Below are 21500 nucleotides of genomic sequence, written 5' to 3' on the forward strand. Positions count from 1 at the left end.
CAGTGGTTGGTTGGTTGGCGGCTGATCCTCTTATTGTTCAAAACTTATTTTATCAATATGAGTTTGGCAATACAATAAAGAAGACCAATCTAATCCATATAAAACTAAATGTATTATATGGATATGCTTAGGAAACCCATATATTCATAAAAAAAAAATTATGTATAGAAAATTATACATATATCTTTTATATAAATGAATCGTATGGATATCGCCTTATGGTAGGTATAATAACTTTTTAAGGCATAATAATGTATAATATAGAAAATATACATTGAAATATAAATGCATTTTTATAGATATGGCGGCATATAAGTGCCATATACACAAGAATAAATAATAGAATTTACCAATATATAATTAAAATGAGATATATAAACCTAGTGAGGGGCTGCACTAGTATATGAATCGTATGGATATGGCTTATAGGTATAATACCTATAAGGCATAATAATGTATAATATAATAAATATAAATTAAGATATGAATGAATTATATAAATATGGCATAGAAATGCCATATACATACATAAGAATAAATGGTAGAATTTACCCATATATCACTGAAACACGATATATAAACCTAATGATAGCTGGCACTAGTACTGTAAACATGCACGCAATAGTGCGTGGGGTAAAAAAACTACTATAGGGAGGTGGTCGTTGGCGGGCCCCTCCTCGTATTGGTCAAAACTTATGTTATGCATATGAATTTGTCAATACTATATAGAACGCCAAGCATATCCATATAAACTATGGATATGCATAGAAATCCATACAAAAGTAAAAAAAAATTATGTATAGAAAAATATACATATATTTATATAAGTGAATCGTATGGATATGGCTTATAGGTATAATACCTATAAGGCATAATAATGTATAACAAGTAAATATACATTGAAATGTGAATGCATTGTATGGATATGGCATATAAATGCCATATATATAGAAATAAATTGTATATCAATGATATAACAATTATAAACCTAGTGAGGGGCGGCACTAGTGAATGAATCGTATGGATATGGCTTATAGGTATAATAACCTATAAGGCATAATAATGTATAATATAATAAATATACATTAAGATATGAATGGATTGTATAAATATGGCATAGAAATGCCATATACATAAGAATAAATGGTAGAATTTACCCATATATCACTGAAACACGATATATAAACCTAGTGATAGCTGGCACTAGTACTGTAAACAGGCACGCAATAGTGCGTGGGGGTAAAAAACTACTATAGGGAGGTGGTCGTTGGCGGGCCCCTCCTCGTATTGGTCAAAACTTATGTTATGCATATGAATTTGTCAATACTATATAGAACGCCAAGCATATCCATATAAACTATGGATATGCATAGAAATCCATACAAAAGTAAAAAAAAAATTATGTATAGAAAAATATACATATATTTATATAAGTGAATCGTATGGATATGGCTTATAGGTATAATACCTATAAGGCATAATAATGTATAACAAGTAAATATACATTGAAATGTGAATGCATTGTATGGATATGGCATATAAATGCCATATATATAGAAATAAATTGTATATCAATGATATAACAATTATAAACCTAGTGAGGGGCGGCACTAGTGAATGAATCGTATGGATATGGCTTATAGGTATAATACCTATAAGGCATAATAATGTATAATATAATAAATATACATTAAGATATGAATGGATTGTATAAATATGGCATAGAAATGCCATATACATAAGAATAAATGGTAGAATTTACCCATATATCACTGAAACACGATATATAAACCTAGTGATAGCTGGCACTAGTACTGTAAACAGGCACGCAATAGTGCGTGGGGTAAAAAAACTACTATAGGGAGGTGGTCGTTGGCGGGCCCCTCCTCGTATTGGTCAAAACTTATGTTATGCATATGAATTTGTCAATACTATATAGAACGCCAAGCATATCCATATAAACTATGGATATGCATAGAAAACCATACAAAAGTAAAAAAAAATTATGTATAGAAAAATATACATATATTTATATAAGTGAATCGTATGGATATGGCTTATAGGTATAATACCTATAAGGCATAATAATGTATAACAAGTAAATATACATTGAAATGTGAATGCATTGTATGGATATGGCATATAAATGCCATATATATAGAAATAAATTGTATATCAATGATATAACAATTATAAACCTAGTGAGGGGCGGCACTAGTGAATGAATCGTATGGATATGGCTTATAGGTATAATACCTATAAGGCATAATAATGTATAATATAATAAATATAAATTAAGATATGAATGAATTATATAAATATGGCATAGAAATGCCATATACATACATAAGAATAAATGGTAGAATTTACCCATATATCACTGAAACACGATATATAAACCTAATGATAGCTGGCACTAGTACTGTAAACATGCACGCAATAGTGCGTGGGGTAAAAAACTACTATAGGGAGGTGGTCGTTGGCGGGCCCCTCCTCGTATTGGTCAAAACTTATGTTATGCATATGAATTTGTCAATACTATATAGAACGCCAAGCATATCCATATAAACTATGGATATGCATAGAAATCCATACAAAAGTAAAAAAAAAATTATGTATAGAAAAATATACATATATTTATATAAGTGAATCGTATGGATATGGCTTATAGGTATAATACCTATAAGGCATAATAATGTATAACAAGTAAATATACATTGAAATGTGAATGCATTGTATGGATATGGCATATAAATGCCATATATATAGAAATAAATTGTATATCAATGATATAACAATTATAAACCTAGTGAGGGGCGGCACTAGTGAATGAATCGTATGGATATGGCTTATAGGTATAATACCTATAAGGCATAATAATGTATAATATAATAAATATACATTAAGATATGAATGGATTGTATAAATATGGCATAGAAATGCCATATACATAAGAATAAATGGTAGAATTTACCCATATATCACTGAAACACGATATATAAACCTAGTGATAGCTGGCACTAGTACTGTAAACAGGCACGCAATAGTGCGTGGGGTAAAAAACTACTATAGGGAGGTGGTCGTTGGCGGGCCCCTCCTCGTATTGGTCAAAACTTATGTTATGCATATGAATTTGTCAATACTATATAGAAGCCAAGCATATCCATATAAAACTATGGATATGCATAGAAATCCATACAAAAGTAAAAAAAAATTATGTATAGAAAAATATACATATATTTATATAAGTGAAATCGTATGGATATGGCTTATAGGTATAATACCTATAAGGCATAATAATGTATAACAAGTAAATATACATTGAAATGTGAATGCATTGTATGGATATGGCATATAAATGCCATATATATAGAAATAAATTGTATATCAATGATATAACAATTATAAACCTAGTGAGGGGCGGCACTAGTGAATGAATCGTATGGATATGGCTTATAGGTATAATACCTATAAGGCATAATAATGTATAATATAATAAATATACATTAAGATATGAATGGATTGTATAAATATGGCATAGAAATGCCATATACATAAGAATAAATGGTAGAATTTACCCATATATCACTGAAACACGATATATAAACCTAGTGATAGCTGGCACTAGTACTGTAAACAGGCACGCAATAGTGCGTGGGGTAAAAAACTACTATAGGGAGGTGGTCGTTGGCGGGCCCCTCCTCGTATTGGTCAAAACTTATGTTATGCATATGAATTTGTCAATACTATATAGAACGCCAAGCATATCCATATAAACTATGGATATGCATAGAAAACCATACAAAAGTAAAAAAAAATTATGTATAGAAAAATATACATATATTTATATAAGTGAATCGTATGGATATGGCTTATAGGTATAATACCTATAAGGCATAATAATGTATAACAAGTAAAATATACATTGAAATGTGAATGCATTGTATGGATATGGCATATAAATGCCATATATATAGAAATAAATTGTATATCAATGATATAACAATTATAAACCTAGTGAGGGGCGGCACTAGTGAATGAATCGTATGGATATGGCTTATAGGTATAAATACCTATAAGGCATAATAATGTATAATATAATAAATATACATTAAGATATGAATGGATTGTATAAATATGGCATAGAAATGCCATATACATAAGAATAAATGGTAGAATTTACCCATATATCACTGAAACACGATATATAAACCTAGTGATAGCTGGCACTAGTACTGTAAAACAGGCACGCAATAGTGCGTGGGGTAAAAAACTACTATAGGGAGGTGGTCGTTGGCGGGCCCCTCCTCGTATGGTCAAACTTATGTTATGCATATGAATTTGTCAATACTATATAGAACGCCAAGCATATCCATATAAACTATGGATATGCATAGAAAACCATACAAAGTAAAAAAAATTATGTATAGAAAAATATACATATATTTATATAAGTGAATCGTATGGATATGGCTTATAGGTATAATACCTATAAGGCATAATAATGTATAACAAGTAAATATACATTGAAATGTGAATGCATTGTATGGATATGGCATATAAATGCCATATATATAGAAATAAATTGTATATCAATGATATAACAATTATAAACCTAGTGAGGGGGCGGCACTAGTGAATGAATCGTATGGATATGGCTTATAGGTATAATACCTATAAGGCATAATAATGTATAATATAATAAATATACATTAAGATATGAATGGATTGTATAAATATGGCATAGAAATGCCATATACATAAGAATAAATGGTAGAATTTACCCATATATCACTGAAACACGATATATAAACCTAGTGATAGCTGGCACTAGTACTGTAAACAGGCACGCAATAGTGCGTGGGGTAAAAAACTACTATAGGGAGGTGGTCGTTGGCGGGCCCCTCCTCGTATTGGTCAAAACTTATGTTATGCATATGAATTTGTCAATACTATATAGAACGCCAAGCATATCCATATAAACTATGGATATGCATAGAAATCCATACAAAAATAAAAAAAAATTATGTATAGAAAAATATACATATATTTATATAAGTGAATCGTATGGATATGGCTTATAGGTATAATACCTATAAGGCATAATAATGTATAACAAGTAAATATACATTGAAATGTGAATGCATTGTATGGATATGGCATATAAATGCCATATATATAGAAATAAATTGTATATCAATGATATAACAATTATAAACCTAGTGAGGGGCGGCACTAGTGAATGAATCGTATGGATATGGCTTATAGGTATAATACCTATAAGGCATAATAATGTATAATATAATAAATATACATTAAGATATGAATGGATTGTATAAATATGGCATAGAAATGCCATATACATAAGAATAAATGGTAGAATTTACCCATATATCACTGAAACACGATATATAAACCTAGTGATAGCTGGCACTAGTACTGTAAACAGGCACGCAATAGTGCGTGGGGTAAAAAACTACTATAGGGAGGTGGTCGTTGGCGGGCCCCTCCTCGTATTGGTCAAAACTTATGTTATGCATATGAATTTGTCAATACTATATAGAAACGCCAAGCATATCCATATAAACTATGGATATGCATAGAAAACCATACAAAAGTAAAAAAAAATTATGTATAGAAAAATATACATATATTTATATAAGTGAATCGTATGGATATGGCTTATAGGTATAATACCTATAAGGCATAATAATGTATAACAAGTAAATATACATTGAAAATGTGAATGCATTGTATGGATATGGCATATAAATGCCATATATATAGAAATAAATTGTATATCAATGATATAACAATTATAAACCTAGTGAGGGGCGGCACTAGTGAATGAATCGTATGGATATGGCTTATAGGTATAATACCTATAAGGCATAATAATGTATAATATAATAAATATACATTAAGATATGAATGGATTGTATAAATATGGCATAGAAATGCCATATACATAGAGAATAAATGGTAGAATTTACCCATATATCACTGAAACATGATATATAAACCTAGTGATAGCTGGCACTAGTACTGTAAACAGGCACGCAGTAGTGCGTGGGGTAAAAAACTACTATAGGGAGGTGGTCGTTGGCGGGCCCCTCCTCGTATTGGTCAAAACTTATGTTATGCGTAAAACATATGATTTTTGTCAATACTATAAAGAAACTTGTTTTGTACATACAAAACTAAATGAATTATATGGATATTGAAAAATAAATGGCATTATATCCATATAATGAAAATATACTTGTATTCTCTTATTATAAGAGAGAATACCGTATAGTTGGTTGGCAAAGACAATTGAAAATACCCGAATTGCAGATGATGGGTTCAAAAACTACTATAGGGTGGTGTAGCAAATAATATGAAGATGATATATCCATATAATGGATATACACTAGTATTCTCTTATTATAATAGAGAATACCATATAAATGGTTGGCAAAGACAATTGAAAATACCCGAATTGAAGTTGACGGGTTCAAAAAACTATTATAGGGTGATGTAGCAAATAAAATAATGAAGATATATCCATATAATGGAATTATATGTGTATTCTCTTATTATATGAGAGAGTACCAAACGTTGATTGGCAAAGACAATTGAAAATACCCGAAATTAAAGATATTGGGTCCAAAAACTACTATAGGATGGTCAATGGGCCGGCCATCTACTATTGACGTGACAAAATACTGTCTGTCGGTAGAGAAGATATTAATCCGTCAAATTTGTTTCTTTATTCATTTATGAATATGAGACTTGGCTCCACGGTTAATATTTTAAGCCCAAAGATAATAATGTTGAAACAAAGGCCAAGGTTTCTATTATACATAGAATAACAAATTGTTTCCGAACTTTATCGTTAATCCAAAATAAATAATTACAATTGAGGCAGGCTAATAATGATATATATTTTGTATTGATAATCTTGATATATATGTATATTGGTCTGCCATTATCACATACTGAGTTATGTGATAATTCCCTGCGGGGATAAATTAAAAGAGGTGTCCCTATATTAAAAGAAAAATAATATATATATATATTATTTTTTCTAACGTACATATCATATATGCGCTCGGTTTTATATTATATATTACCAAAGAGGTCTTATATGAATATATACAGATAAATTTTAAATTTTCATCAAAAATACAAATGATTTAATTCAATATTTTATATTGGTTAAACAAAAATTGTACATGTGTGGATACAATAATGACGTATTCGAACAAAAAAAGATATTTTAGAATGAAATATGCAAATATAAAGAAAATTATTACGTATTACGAAAAAAAAATATTGTGTTTTTAACATCAATAATTAAAAAACTTGTTATTATTAGTGGCGGAACAAGTATATATTGTGAAAAACAACAAACGTAATACGAAATGCTATATAAAAATGGCCGTATTCGATAGAAAACAATCTATAAAATTTATATTGCTAATTTCTATTCAAAAATATGAATGAAATATGAATAAAAACATTATTCTGGTTGATCCTGCCAGTAGTTATATGCTTGTCTCAAAGATTAAGCCATGCATGTCTAAGTACACACGAATTAAAAGTGAAACCGCAAAAAGGCTCATTATATCAGTTATGGTTCCTTAGATCGTTAACAGTTACTTGGATAACTGTGGTAATTCTAGAGCTAATACATGCAATTAAAAACATGAACCTTATGGGACATGTGCTTTTATTAGGCTAAACCAAGCGATCGCAAGATCGTTATATTGGTTGAACTCTAGATAACATGCAGATCGTATGGTCTTGTACCGACGACAGATCTTTCAAATGTCTGCCCTATCAACTTTTGATGGTAGTATCTAGGACTACCATGGTTGCAAACGGGTAACGGGGAATCAGGGTTCGATTCCGGAGAGGGAGCCTGAGAAACGGCTACCACATCTAAGGAAGGCAGCAGGCGCGTAATTACCCACTCCCAGCTCGGGGAGGTAGTGACGAAAAATAACAATACAGGACTCATATCCGAGGCCCTGTAATTGGAAATGAGTACACTTTAAATCCTTTAACAAGGACCAATTGGAGGGCAAGTCTGGTGCCAGCAGCCGCGGTAATTCCAGCTCCAATAGCGTATATTAAAGTTGTTGCGGTTAAAACGTTCGTAGTTGAACTTGTGCTTCATACGGGTAGTACAACTTACAATTGTGGTTAGTACTATACCTTTATGTATGTAAGCGTATTACCGGTGGAGTTCTTACATGTGCTTAGATACTTGTATTTTTCATATGTTCCTCCTATTTAAAAACCTGCATTAGTGCTCTTAAACGAGTGTTATTGTGGGCCGGTACAATTACTTTGAACAAATTAGAGTGCTTAAAGCAGGCTTCAAATGCCTGAATATTCTGTGCATGGGATAATGAAATAAGACCTCTGTTCTGCTTTCATTGGTTTTCAGATCAAGAGGTAATGATTAATAGAAGCAGTTTGGGGGCATTAGTATTACGACGCGAGAGGTGAAATTCTTGGACCGTCGTAAGACTAACTTAAGCGAAAGCATTTGCCAAAGATGTTTTCATTAATCAAGAACGAAAGTTAGAGGTTCGAAGGCGATCAGATACCGCCCTAGTTCTAACCATAAACGATGCCAGCTAGCAATTGGGTGTAGCTACTTTTATGGCTCTCTCAGTCGCTTCCCGGGAAACCAAAGCTTTTGGGCTCCGGGGGAAGTATGGTTGCAAAGCTGAAACTTAAAGGAATTGACGGAAGGGCACCACCAGGAGTGGAGCCTGCGGCTTAATTTGACTCAACACGGGAAAACTTACCAGGTCCGAACATAAGTGTGTAAGACAGATTGATAGCTCTTTCTCGAATCTATGGGTGGTGGTGCATGGCCGTTCTTAGTTCGTGGAGTGATTTGTCTGGTTAATTCCGATAACGAACGAGACTCAAATATATTAAATAGATATCTTCAGGATTATGGTGTTGAAGCTTATATAGCCTTCATTCATGGTGGCAGTAAAATGTTTATTGTGTTTGAATGTGTTTATATAAGTGGAGCCGTACCTGTTGGTTTGTCCCATTATAAGGACACTAGCTTCTTAAATGGACAAATTGCGTCTAGCAATAATGAGATTGAGCAATAACAGGTCTGTGATGCCCTTAGATGTCCTGGGCTGCACGCGCGCTACAATGAAAGTATCAACGTGTATTTCCTAGACCGAGAGGTCCGGGTAAACCGCTGAACCACTTTCATGCTTGGGATTGTGAACTGAAACTGTTCACATGAACTTGGAATTCCCAGTAAGTGTGAGTCATTAACTCGCATTGATTACGTCCCTGCCCTTTGTACACACCGCCCGTCGCTACTACCGATTGAATTATTTAGTGAGGTCTCCGGACGTGATCACTGTGACGCCTTGTGTGTTACGGTTGTTTCGCAAAAGTTGACCGAACTTGATTATTTAGAGGAAGTAAAAGTCGTAACAAGGTTTCCGTAGGTGAACCTGCGGAAGGATCATTATTGTTTAATATCCTTACCGTTAATAAAAAAATTTGTTTTTATTATAATAATATAATATATTATAGTAATACAAATAAAATATAAATTGCCAAAAATATGATCTTTTATAGATCAAATATAAAATTTCGAACAAGCAAATCGAAATAATAATTGTAATAATAAATATATTATTGCATTAAATAAGAGATAAATAAATAAGCAAAAGCAAACAAATAACAAATTCGAACAAGCAAATCGAAATTATTAAATTTATTTAATATTATTATTATATTGTATATTAAATGCAATTAATTAATAAAACACTGTGTGTATATGGACCATAATATACACGCGTTGCGATATGTATTGTTCATCTCAGTTATGCGCATACATTGGATAATGCAACAACCTAAAATGTACAATGTTGTACCTGATTATTACAGGTTAATGTTTTATATAAATTTCAATATATATCGCTAAAAAAAAGTATTAATACCGTAAATGCCATTTAAAAAATACTTGATATATTATTGGTTATATGAAACTAAGACATTTCGCAGCATTCGTTTTAGGTATAAAAATCAATTTATTGAAGGAATTGATATATGCCAGTAAAATGGTGTATTTTTAATTTCTTTCAATAAAAACATATATGACAAAATTACCAAACCAATATATAAAACTCTAAGCGGTGGATCACTCGGCTCATGGGTCGATGAAGAACGCAGCAAACTGTGCGTCATCGTGTGAACTGCAGGACACATGAACATCGACATTTTGAACGCATATCGCAGTCCATGCTGTTATGTACTTTAATTAATTTTATAGTGCTGCTTGGACTACATATGGTTGAGGGTTGTAAGACTATGCTAATTAAGTTGTTTATATAAATTTTATAATGAAATTTTATAAGCATATGGTATATTATTGGATAATAATAATTTAATTATTATATTATTCATAATATTAACAAATATATGAAAAACATTATCTCACATTAGTAAATAATTTGAATGTGAAAAACGAAGAGAAATATTTTCTTTTCAATCAAATAATACTGAGAAATGTCTAGCATAAAAAATTTATCTAGAATTGTCTCTTATTAAAGATTAGTAAATAGAAAGCCGTTGACAATATTATTATTCTTCGTTGATTCGTTAGACCAAACAAATGCCATACAAATATATAAAATATATAACGAATTTAATAAAATGTTTTATCATTATATATAAAGAATTAATTGCAAAAAAAGTTATACACAACCTCAACTCATATGGGACTACCCCCTGAATTTAAGCATATTAATTAGGGGAGGAAAAGAAACTAACCAGGATTTTCTTAGTAGCGGCGAGCGAAAAGAAATCAGTTCAGCACTAAGTCACTTTGTCTATATGGCAAATGTGAGATGCAGTGTATGGAGCGTCAATATTCTAGTATGAGAAATTAACGATTTAAGTCCTTCTTAAATGAGGCCATTTACCCATAGAGGGTGCCAGGCCCGTATAACGTTAATGATTACTAGATGATGTTTCCAAAGAGTCGTGTTGCTTGATAGTGCAGCACTAAGTGGGTGGTAAACTCCATCTAAAACTAAATATAACCATGAGACCGATAGTAAACAAGTACCGTGAGGGAAAGTTGAAAAGAACTCTGAATAGAGAGTTAAACAGTACGTGAAACTGCTTAGAGGTTAAGCCCGATGAACCTGAATATCCGTTATGGAAAATTCATCATTAAAATTGTAATATTTAAACAATATTATGATAATAGTGTGCATTTTTTCCATATAAGGACATTGTAATCTATTAGCATACAAAATTTATCATAAAATATAACTTATAGTTTATTCAAATTAATTTGCTTGCATTTTAACACAGAATAAATGTTATTAATTTGATAAAGTGCTGATAGATTTATATGAATACAGTGCGTTAATTTTTCGGAATTATATAATGGCATAATTATCATTGATTTTTGTGTTTATTATATGCACTTGTATGATTAACAATGCGAAAGATTCAGGATACCTTCGGGACCCGTCTTGAAACACGGACCAAGGAGTCTAACATATGTGCAAGTTATTGGGATATAAACCTAATAGCGTAATTAACTTGACTAATAATGGGATTAGTTTTTTAACTATTTATAGCTAATTAACACAATCCCGGGGCGTTCTATATAGTTATGTATAATGATATTTATATTATTTATGCCTCTAACTGGAACGTACCTTGAGCATATATGCTGTGACCCGAAAGATGGTGAACTATACTTGATCAGGTTGAAGTCAGGGGAAACCCTGATGGAAGACCGAAACAGTTCTGACGTGCAAATCGATTGTCAGAATTGAGTATAGGGGCGAAAGACCAATCGAACCATCTAGTAGCTGGTTCCTTCCGAAGTTTCCCTCAGGATAGCTGGTGCATTTTAATGTTATATAAAATAATCTTATCTGGTAAAGCGAATGATTAGAGGCCTTAGGGTCGAAACGATCTTAACCTATTCTCAAACTTTAAATGGGTAAGAACCTTAACTTTCTTGATATGAAGTTCAAGGTTATGATATAATGTGCCCAGTGGGCCACTTTTGGTAAGCAGAACTGGCGCTGTGGGATGAACCAAACGTAATGTTACGGTGCCCAAATTAACAACTCATGCAGATACCATGAAAGGCGTTGGTTGCTTAAAACAGCAGGACGGTGATCATGGAAGTCGAAATCCGCTAAGGAGTGTGTAACAACTCACCTGCCGAAGCAACTAGCCCTTAAAATGGATGGCGCTTAAGTTGTATACCTATACATTACCGCTAAAGTAGATGATTTATATTACTTGTGATATAAATTTTGAAACTTTAGTGAGTAGGAAGGTACAATGGTATGCGTAGAAGTGTTTGGCGTAAGCCTGCATGGAGCTGCCATTGGTACAGATCTTGGTGGTAGTAGCAAATAATCGAATGAGACCTTGGAGGACTGAAGTGGAGAAGGGTTTCGTGTGAACAGTGGTTGATCACGAGTTAGTCGGTCCTAAGTTCAAGGCGAAAGCCGAAAATTTTCAAGTAAAACACAAATGCCATACAAATATAATTATATTATATAAATCAAGCTAATTAATATACTTGAATAATTTTGAACGAAAGGGAATACGGTTCCAATTCCGTAACCTGTTGAGTATCCGTTTGTTATTAAATATGGGCCTCGTGCTCATCCTGGCAACAGGAACGACCATAAAGAAGCCGTCGAGAGATATCGGAAGAGTTTTCTTTTCTGTTTTATAGCCGTACTACCATGGAAGTCTTTCGCAGAGAGATATGGTAGATGGGCTAGAAGAGCATGACATATACTGTTGTGTCGATATTTTCTCCTCGGACCTTGAAAATTTATGGTGGGGACACGCAAACTTCTCAACAGGCCGTACCAATATCCGCAGCTGGTCTCCAAGGTGAAGAGTCTCTAGTCGATAGAATAATGTAGGTAAGGGAAGTCGGCAAATTAGATCCGTAACTTCGGGATAAGGATTGGCTCTGAAGATTGAGATAGTCGGGCTTGATTGGGAAACAATAACATGGTTTATGTGCTCGTTCTGGGTAAATAGAGTGTCTGGCATTTATGTTGGTCACTTGTTCCCCGGATAGTTTAGTTACGTAGCCAATTGTGGAACTTTCTTGCTAAAATTTTTAAGAATACTAATTGGGTTAAACCAATTAGTTCTTATTAATTATAACGATTATCAATTAACAATCAATTCAGAACTGGCACGGACTTGGGGAATCCGACTGTCTAATTAAAACAAAGCATTGTGATGGCCCTAGCGGGTGTTGACACAATGTGATTTCTGCCCAGTGCTCTGAATGTCAAAGTGAAGAAATTCAAGTAAGCGCGGGTCAACGGCGGGAGTAACTATGACTCTCTTAAGGTAGCCAAATGCCTCGTCATCTAATTAGTGACGCGCATGAATGGATTAACGAGATTCCTACTGTCCCTATCTACACAGTCGGTGTTTGGTTGCTCGCGAGAACAGACGTGTTTTTCCGTACGCTCCGCGAGTAAAGTGCATTTAGGCAGTAAAACAACAGGTACATTGTTGAAAATAGTGCGAAAATTCGTGTTTCGTGCTTGCGAACACAGTGCGTGTGTTTTCCGTTTGAAATTCTGCGGAAATCGGGCGATATTCGCGTTTTTCTTTTTGGAAATTTTCCATTAAGACACGTGTGTCGCGAGAGAGGCGCTCTCTCGAGAGAGGCGTTTGCCTAATTTAGGCACATTTTGTCGCCCACAGCTGTGCGGTTTGTGTCTCCGCTGAACTTGGATCAGCTGATCAGCTGACCGAGCTTTTGAGAACCAGCTGATAGGAAGGGGTAAGTCTCGAATATCAAAGAGCTTACTTAGTAAGGCCGATAACCGGCAGATGGCGCCACCAAAAATGGTGGTCGACGAGTCCGGGAGCGAAAGTGCGAGCAGCCGTGGAAGCAGCTCGGGCAGAGGGCGCGCCAGAGGCAAGCGCAACAAAGCGCCGCTGAGGGAGGCCTCGAGGTGCAAAGTGTTGGCGCTGGATGCAACCGCCGCTGCCCCTGCCGACGCCTTTGCCGCTGCCCCCGCCGCTGCCCCCGCCGCTGACGCTGCCGCAGTCGCAGCCGCTGCCGCTGCCGCAGCCGCTGCCGCTGCCGCCGCCGCTGCCCCCGCCGCTGCCCCCGCCGCTGCCCCCGCCGACGCTGCCACAGTCGCAGCCGCTGCTGATGGAGGGACCTTCGTCGTGCCAGCCAGCATAGAGAAATCCTTCTCGGACAGGGAATGGAGGGGAAACGGAGCCGTTGCTGCCGAGATGGGCGACATCCGTGCGGATATCCTGAGGATGTCCCACGTAGCGAGCCCTACCGTGAGCATTAAGACGCAGTTGTTGGCAAACCGCTACGAGGAGGTCGTCGGAGCCCTGCTGATCCGCATCGGAGTGCTGGAGGATCGCTTGAAGAGGCAGACACCGGTCGCCTCGGCCGCCTCATATGCAGCCACCGCTGCTAGAGGCGCGCACCTAGTCGCCTCACCTGCTGCCCCTGTTGCCCCCCTTGCCCCCGTACCCGCACCGCGGAAGATTCGGGAGACATGGTCGGCTGTCGTTGCGTGCGACGACCCGGCCCTGTCAGGCAGGCAAATCGCTGAGAAGATCCGCAAGGAGGTAGCGCCCGCTCTGGGCGTACGAGTACACGAGGTGCGTGAGCTGAAGCGGGGCGGCGCGATCATTCGCACGCCTTCGCAGGCGGAGATGACGAAGGTCGTCGCCTCCGCAAAGTTCGCCGAGGTGGGCCTGAAGGTGTCGAGGAACACCGCTGCGAAGCCGCGTGTTACGGTCCAGGATGTGGACACCTCCGTGGGACCGGACGAGTTTATGATGGAGCTCAGGGAGAAGAACTTCGAAGAGATGAGCCTCAAGGAGTTCCAGAAGGCGGTTGTCCTGGCGACCAAGCCCTGGTCAGCTGCTGACGGTGCCACAATCAATGTGACGCTGGAGGTAGACGACCAGGCGCTGGCCGTTCTCGAGGGCGGGAGAGTATACATTAAGTGGTTTTCCTACCGCTGCCGCTCTCAGGTGCGAACCTACGCGTGCCACCGATGCCTTGGCTTTGACCACAAGGTCAATGAGTGTCGGTACGCCCGAGAGAAGCAGGTCTGCCGCCAGTGCGGACAGAACGACCACGTCGCGGCGAAGTGCAGAAATGCGGTGGACTGCCGCAACTGCCGTCACAAGGGTATGCCCTCGGGGCATTATATGCTTTCGGGTGGCTGCCCGATATACGGCGCGCTGCTAGCCAGGGTGCAAGCTAGACATTGATAATGTTTAGCTTCATCCAAGCGAATTGTGGTCGAGGCCGTTGCGCTGTCATCGAGCTTGCCAAGCAGATGAGAGATGCTGGCCACCTGTTCGCACTAGTCCAGGAGCCCTACGTGGACGCTGGCAAGCGACTCACTGGACTGCCTGGAGGAATGAGGATATTCGCCGATAGGAGGAAGAAAGCTGCCATCATCGTGGACGACCCATCTGCCATCTGCATGCCCATCGAGGCTTTGACGACGGACTACGGAGTGTGCGTGAGTGTCACAGGAAGATATGGCACAATCTTTCTGGCCTCCGTATACTGCCAGCATCTAGCTGCTCTGGAGCCCTACACTGACTACCTGGATACGGTTCTGCTATTAGCTAGCAGAACACCGACAATCCTCGGACTTGATGCTAACGCAGTCTCCCCTATGTGGTTCAGCAAATCCCCAGACAACTCTGGAGACCGCCTGAACCGCGAACGGGGACAGCTCATGAACGAGTGGATAATCGCAAGCGGTGCCAGTGTACTGAATACGGCCAGCCAGGTGTTCACGTTCGATAATCACCGCTCTAGAAGTGATATCGACGTGACCTTCGCCAACGAAGCGGCGCGAGTATGGGCAACCTACGATTGGAGAGTTGACTTCTGGGAGCTGAGTGACCACAACATTATCACTGTTGAGGTTACTCCAGATCCGAGCAGTACCGTTGAGAGCCTAGCTCCGGTACCGCAATGGAAGCTCTCCAATGCAAGTTGGCGAAGATTCAGTGTAGAGTTAAGGAGTGCAGCACAGAGTCTCGAGGAACTGGAGGAATCGCCGTTGGACGACCATGTGTCTGCCCTTCGCTCCATCGTACACGATGTGTGCGACAGGGTGATAGGGCGCAGGATACCTGCAGCGAGGGGAAACGTAATATGGTGGAATCCTGAGCTGAGTACCAAGCGCCAAGAGGTCCGGAGACTGAGGCGTAGGCTGCAGGCAGCTCGCCGGAGTGGCACCGACGATGCTGAGCAACTTGCCGCTGGACTGAGATTTGCCTCAGGCCAGTACAAGAAGCTTATCTTGACGACAAAGGAGCAAAACTGGCGGGACTTCGTGGGACGGCACAAGGATGATCCATGGGGGCACGTATACCGAATATGCCGAGGCCGGAAGAAGACAGCCGATCTCGGATGTCTCCGGTCGAACGGCGCGCTTTCCGTAACTTGGCACGACTGCGCAAGTGTGCTTCTCCGCAACTTTTTCCCTGTTGCGGAGTCGACGACACGAGAAGACATACCCCCTGGTGCCCCACCGATCCTCGAAGCCTTCGAGGTGGCAACCAGCGTCGCGAGGCTGAGAAGCCGGCGATCGCCGGGTATGGATGGCATCACGGGCGGTATTGTCAAGGAGGTATGGCGTGCCATCCCTCAGCACCTGACGAAGCTGTACTCTCGGTGCATCTCGGAAGGATACTTTCCGGCCGAGTGGAAGCACCCGAGAGTGATACCGCTGGTAAAGGGGCCAGATAAGGACAGGAGCGATCCTGCCTCTTATCGCGGCATATGCCTTTTGCCAGTGTTCGGAAAGGCGCTTGAGGGAATCATGGTGAATCGGCTGAAGGATGTGCTACCGGATGGCTGCAGATGGCAATTCGGATTCAGGCCTGGACGCTGCGTGGAGGATGCGTGGATGCACGCCAAAAACACCGTCGCCAACAGTCGCGAGAGGAGGGTCCTTGGAATCTTTGTCGATTTCAAGGGAGCCTTCGACAACGTGGAGTGGAGTGCGGTGCTGGATCGGCTTGTCGACGTAGGCTGTCGAGAAATCGACTTGTGGAAAAGCTATTTTTCCGGCCGTAGCGCAAGCATCATCAGCAGGTATGAAGCAGCCACAGTTGCGGTTACACGGGGCTGCCCGCAAGGGTCCGTCAGTGGTCCATTTATTTGGAATTTACTGATGGATGTGCTGCTTCAGCGCTTGGAGCCACATTGTGCTCTGAGCGCGTTTGCAGATGATCTTCTGCTTTTCGTCGACGGGAATTCCCGTGCCGATCTGGAGCGGAAGGGCGAGCAGTTGATGGACATCGTGGGAGCCTGGGGAGCTGAGGTTGGAGTGAGTGTGTCAACCAGCAAGACGGCAATAATGTTGCTGAAAGGACAGCTTTCACGCACGAGGAGACCGACGGTACGGTTTGCTGGAGCAAGCCTGCCTTACGTCACCAAATGCCGGTACCTTGGCATCTTAGTCGGCGAGCGGTTGAGTTTTCTCCCGCATATCTCTGCTCTCAGAGATCGGCTGGCTGGAGTTGCCGGAGGACTAGCGCGGGTGCTTCGAGTCGATTGGGGGCTCAGCTCCCGTGCTAAGAGGACGATTTACAGCGGACTCATGGTCCCCTGTGCACTCTTTGGTGCCTCGGTCTGGTACAAGGCGGCGAGTAGGGGCAAGTCCCTTAAACTCCTCACCTCGTGCCAGAGGTCCATCCTTTTAGGATGCCTACCGGTATGCCGCACAGTGTCCACGGTGGCACTGCAGGTGCTTGCTGGTGCTCCTCCAATGGATCTGGATGCTCACAGGATCGCCGTGAAGTTCAAGCTGAGGAAGGATGTCCCCCTGGATGAGAGCGACTGGCTCCACGGACAGGACCTGTCCGTGTTGGACTGGAAAGCTAAGATGGCGCTGCTAGACGAACGTCTGCTAAATGAGTGGCAACTCAGATGGGATCGCGCGGAACACGGCTCCGTGACTCGCGAGTTTTTCCCAGAGGCAGCGTTCGTCTACAAGAGGAAAGACTTTGTCTTTACCCTCAAAGCCGGATTCTTGCTGACAGGACACGGGTCGATGAACGCATTTCTGCAAAGCAGGACCCTCAGCACCACGACCGCATGCTCATGTGGCGTGGCAAGAGAGGACTGGCGCCACATACTGTGTGAATGCCGCCTGTACAACGATTTGCGGGACCTGGATGCCCTTGGAGTCGTTCGAGACCAGGGAAGATGGATCGTCGCGGGAGTAGTCGAGACCCCAGAACGGATGCGTCTCCTAGGAGTTTTTGCCGATGCTGCCTTCTCGAGGCGAAGGATGGATGCGACGAGGGAGGAACCACAGGCGCCGGGACGTTAGTCCCACACCTCTTTTGCCGTGTGGTAGCGGCGAAGAATACTGCCACAGCCTGCCATAGCTTGTCGTAGGAGGCGACTAATATGGCAATGGTTGCCTCATCCGAGCTTGTCGGAGCTGAAGGGGTGAGGCTCACCGAGCCTGTAATTTCGGTACCACGGGTTGAGCAGCTCCAAGGCTGCTCATTGAGGTTGGCCCCCTTGTGGGAGTATCGTGGTGGCTGTGGTTGACACCTATATCGCGGGTAGAGTCCTCGGGCTCGACGTGGATGTTGCGTTATACAACTCGGGTGCTGTGACCCACAGAACAGTAGAGATTTTAGATAGATCTCGCCCCTACGCAAGGGGGAGTGCTTGCCCGACAAGTAAGTACTCGAATTGCTACTGGGGTGGATGCTATGTACATAGCTATAGCTTCTAGTCCGGGGCGTTGGTCTGGCGCTTAACCTAGACCCGTGCATTATATACTCACTTGTGGGTATATTAGAATGCCGTGGTTGTAATCCCTTCATTGTGGAACACGCCACGTAAAACAAGTTCGGAGGGATCCGAGACACACCTGTCCCTATCTACTATCTAGCGAAACCACAGCCAAGGGAACGGGCTTGGAATAATTAGCGGGGAAAGAAGACCCTTTTGAGCTTGACTCTAATCTGGCAGTGTAAGGAGACATAAGAGGTGTAGAATAAGTGGGAGATATTAGACTTCGGTTTGGTATCGCCAATGAAATACCACTACTCTTATTGTTTCCTTACTTACTTGATTAAATGGAACGTGTATCATTTCCTAGCCATTATACGGATATATTTATTATATCTTATGGTATTGGGTTTTGATGCAAGCTTCTTGATCAAAGTATCACGAGTTTGTTATATAATCGCAAACAAATTCTTTAATAAAACGGTGCATTTATGTATTTTTGATTTGAAAATTTGGTATAACTCCAATTACTCAGGTATGATCCAATTCAAGGACATTGCCAGGTAGGGAGTTTGACTGGGGCGGTACATCTCTCAAATAATAACGGAGGTGTCCCAAGGCCAGCTCAGTGCGGACAGAAACCACACATAGAGCAAAAGGGCAAATGCTGACTTGATCTCGGTGTTCAGTACACACAGGGACAGCAAAAGCTCGGCCTATCGATCCTTTTGGTTTAAAGAGTTTTTAACAAGAGGTGTCAGAAAAGTTACCATAGGGATAACTGGCTTGTGGCGGCCAAGCGTTCATAGCGACGTCGCTTTTTGATCCTTCGATGTCGGCTCTTCCTATCATTGTGAAGCAAAATTCACCAAGCGTTGGATTGTTCACCCATGCAAGGGAACGTGAGCTGGGTTTAGACCGTCGTGAGACAGGTTAGTTTTACCCTACTAATGACAAAACGTTGTTGCGACAGCATTCCTGCGTAGTACGAGAGGAACCGCAGGTACGGACCAATGGCACAATACTTGTTCGAGCGAACAGTGGTATGACGCTACGTCCGTTGGATTATGCCTGAACGCCTCTAAGGTCGTATCCGTGCTGGACTGCAATGATAAATAAGGGGCAATTTGCATTGTATGGCTTCTAAACCATTTAAAGTTTATAATTTACTTTATAAACGACAATGGATGTGATGCCAATGTAATTTGTAACATAGTAAATTGGGAGGATCTTTGATCACCTGATGCCGCGCTAGTTACATATAAAAGCATTATTTAATACAATGACAAAGCCTAGAATCAATTGTAAACGACTTTTGTAACAGGCAAGGTGTTGTAAGTGGTTGAGCAGCTGCCATACTGCGATCCACTGAAGCTTATCCTTTGCTTGATGATTCGATAATAAAGATGTTGCAAGCGGGCATAATCATTATGCTTGCTTGCAGCATCGCACGCCACTTTGTTTGTGGTGTGTAAGGTAGGGAAGAAGAAATATAAAAGACCTAAATTGGAAACATCAATATATAAGTAAATATTGAACAAACAAAATGTATCGTCATCTTATTAGTGACGCGATGATAAAGTGGCAAACATATTCCATGTATAAATATTCCTATGGTATTAAAATTCAAGTAAAGAGGACATATATAAAAGTTTGTATATATGGTTCATTCAATGGTAGCAGCGGTTGGTTGGTTGGTGTCTGCTCCTCTTATTGTTCAAAACTTATGTTATGGTAGCAAGTCTATATCGTCATATTATTAGTGACGCGAAAAAGTAGTGGCAAAACATATTCCATGTATAAATAAATATTCCTATGGTATTGAAATTCAAGTAAAGAGGCCATTCAAGTAAAGAGGACTTATATAAATATAAGTATATATAATGGTAGCAGCGCGGTTGGTTGGTTGGTGTGTCTGCTCCTCTTATTGTTCAAAACTTATGTTATGGTAGCAAGACTGTATCGTCATATTATTAGTGACGCGAAAAAGTAGTGGCAAAACATATTCCATGTATAAATATTCCTATGGTATTGAAATTCAACTAAAGAGGACATATAAAATTACTATCAATGGTAGCAGTGGTTGGTTGGTTGGTGGTTGGTTGGCGGCTGCTCCTATTATTGTTCAAGACTTATGTTATGGTAGCAAGTCTGTATCGTCATATTAATTATTAGTGACGCGAAAAAGTAGTGGAAATCATATTCCATGTATAAATAGATTCCTATGGTAATGAAATTTTCAAGTAAAGAGAGGACCATTCAAGTAAGAGGACATATAAAAAGTAAGTATATGTTCCTCCAATGGTAGCAGTGGTTGGTTGGTTGGCGGCTGATCCTCTTATTGTTCAAAACTTATTTTATCAATATGAGTTTGGCAATACAATAAAGAAGACCAATCTAATCCATATAAAACTAAATGTATTATATGGATATGCTTAGGAAACCCATATATTCATAAAAAAAAATTATGTATAGAAAATTATACATATATCTTTTATATAAATGAATCGTATGGATATCGCCTTATGGTAGGTATAATAACTTTTTAAGGCATAATAATGTATAATATAGAAAATATACATTGAAATATAAATGCATTTTTATAGATATGGCGGCATATAAGTGCCATATACACAAGAATAAATAATAGAATTTACCAATATATAATTAAAATGAGATATATAAACCT

The 21500-nt window shown here is 39.4% G+C and overlaps 2 non-coding genes and 1 pseudogene across 2 annotated transcripts; all 3 read left to right on the forward strand.

Moving 5' to 3' along the window:
• The first annotated feature begins 7506 nt into the window (after nucleotides 1-7506).
• On the forward strand, nucleotides 7507-9502 carry LOC119562028. Its single transcript, XR_005221619.1, has one exon. It is a non-coding gene; the product is annotated as a small subunit ribosomal RNA (ribosomal RNA).
• Nucleotides 9503-10161: 659 nt separating this feature from the next.
• LOC119562077 lies at nucleotides 10162-10340 on the forward strand. Its single transcript, XR_005221653.1, has one exon. It is a non-coding gene; the product is annotated as a 5.8S ribosomal RNA (ribosomal RNA).
• A 400-nt stretch (nucleotides 10341-10740) lies between these two features.
• Nucleotides 10741-20209, forward strand: LOC119562062 (annotated as a pseudogene).
• The last annotated feature ends 1291 nt before the right edge of the window (nucleotides 20210-21500 follow it).

The sequence above is a fragment of the Drosophila subpulchrella genome, unplaced genomic scaffold (assembly GCF_014743375.2).
Source record: "Drosophila subpulchrella strain 33 F10 #4 breed RU33 unplaced genomic scaffold, RU_Dsub_v1.1 Primary Assembly Seq391, whole genome shotgun sequence".
NCBI lineage: Eukaryota > Metazoa > Arthropoda > Insecta > Diptera > Drosophilidae > Drosophila > Drosophila subpulchrella.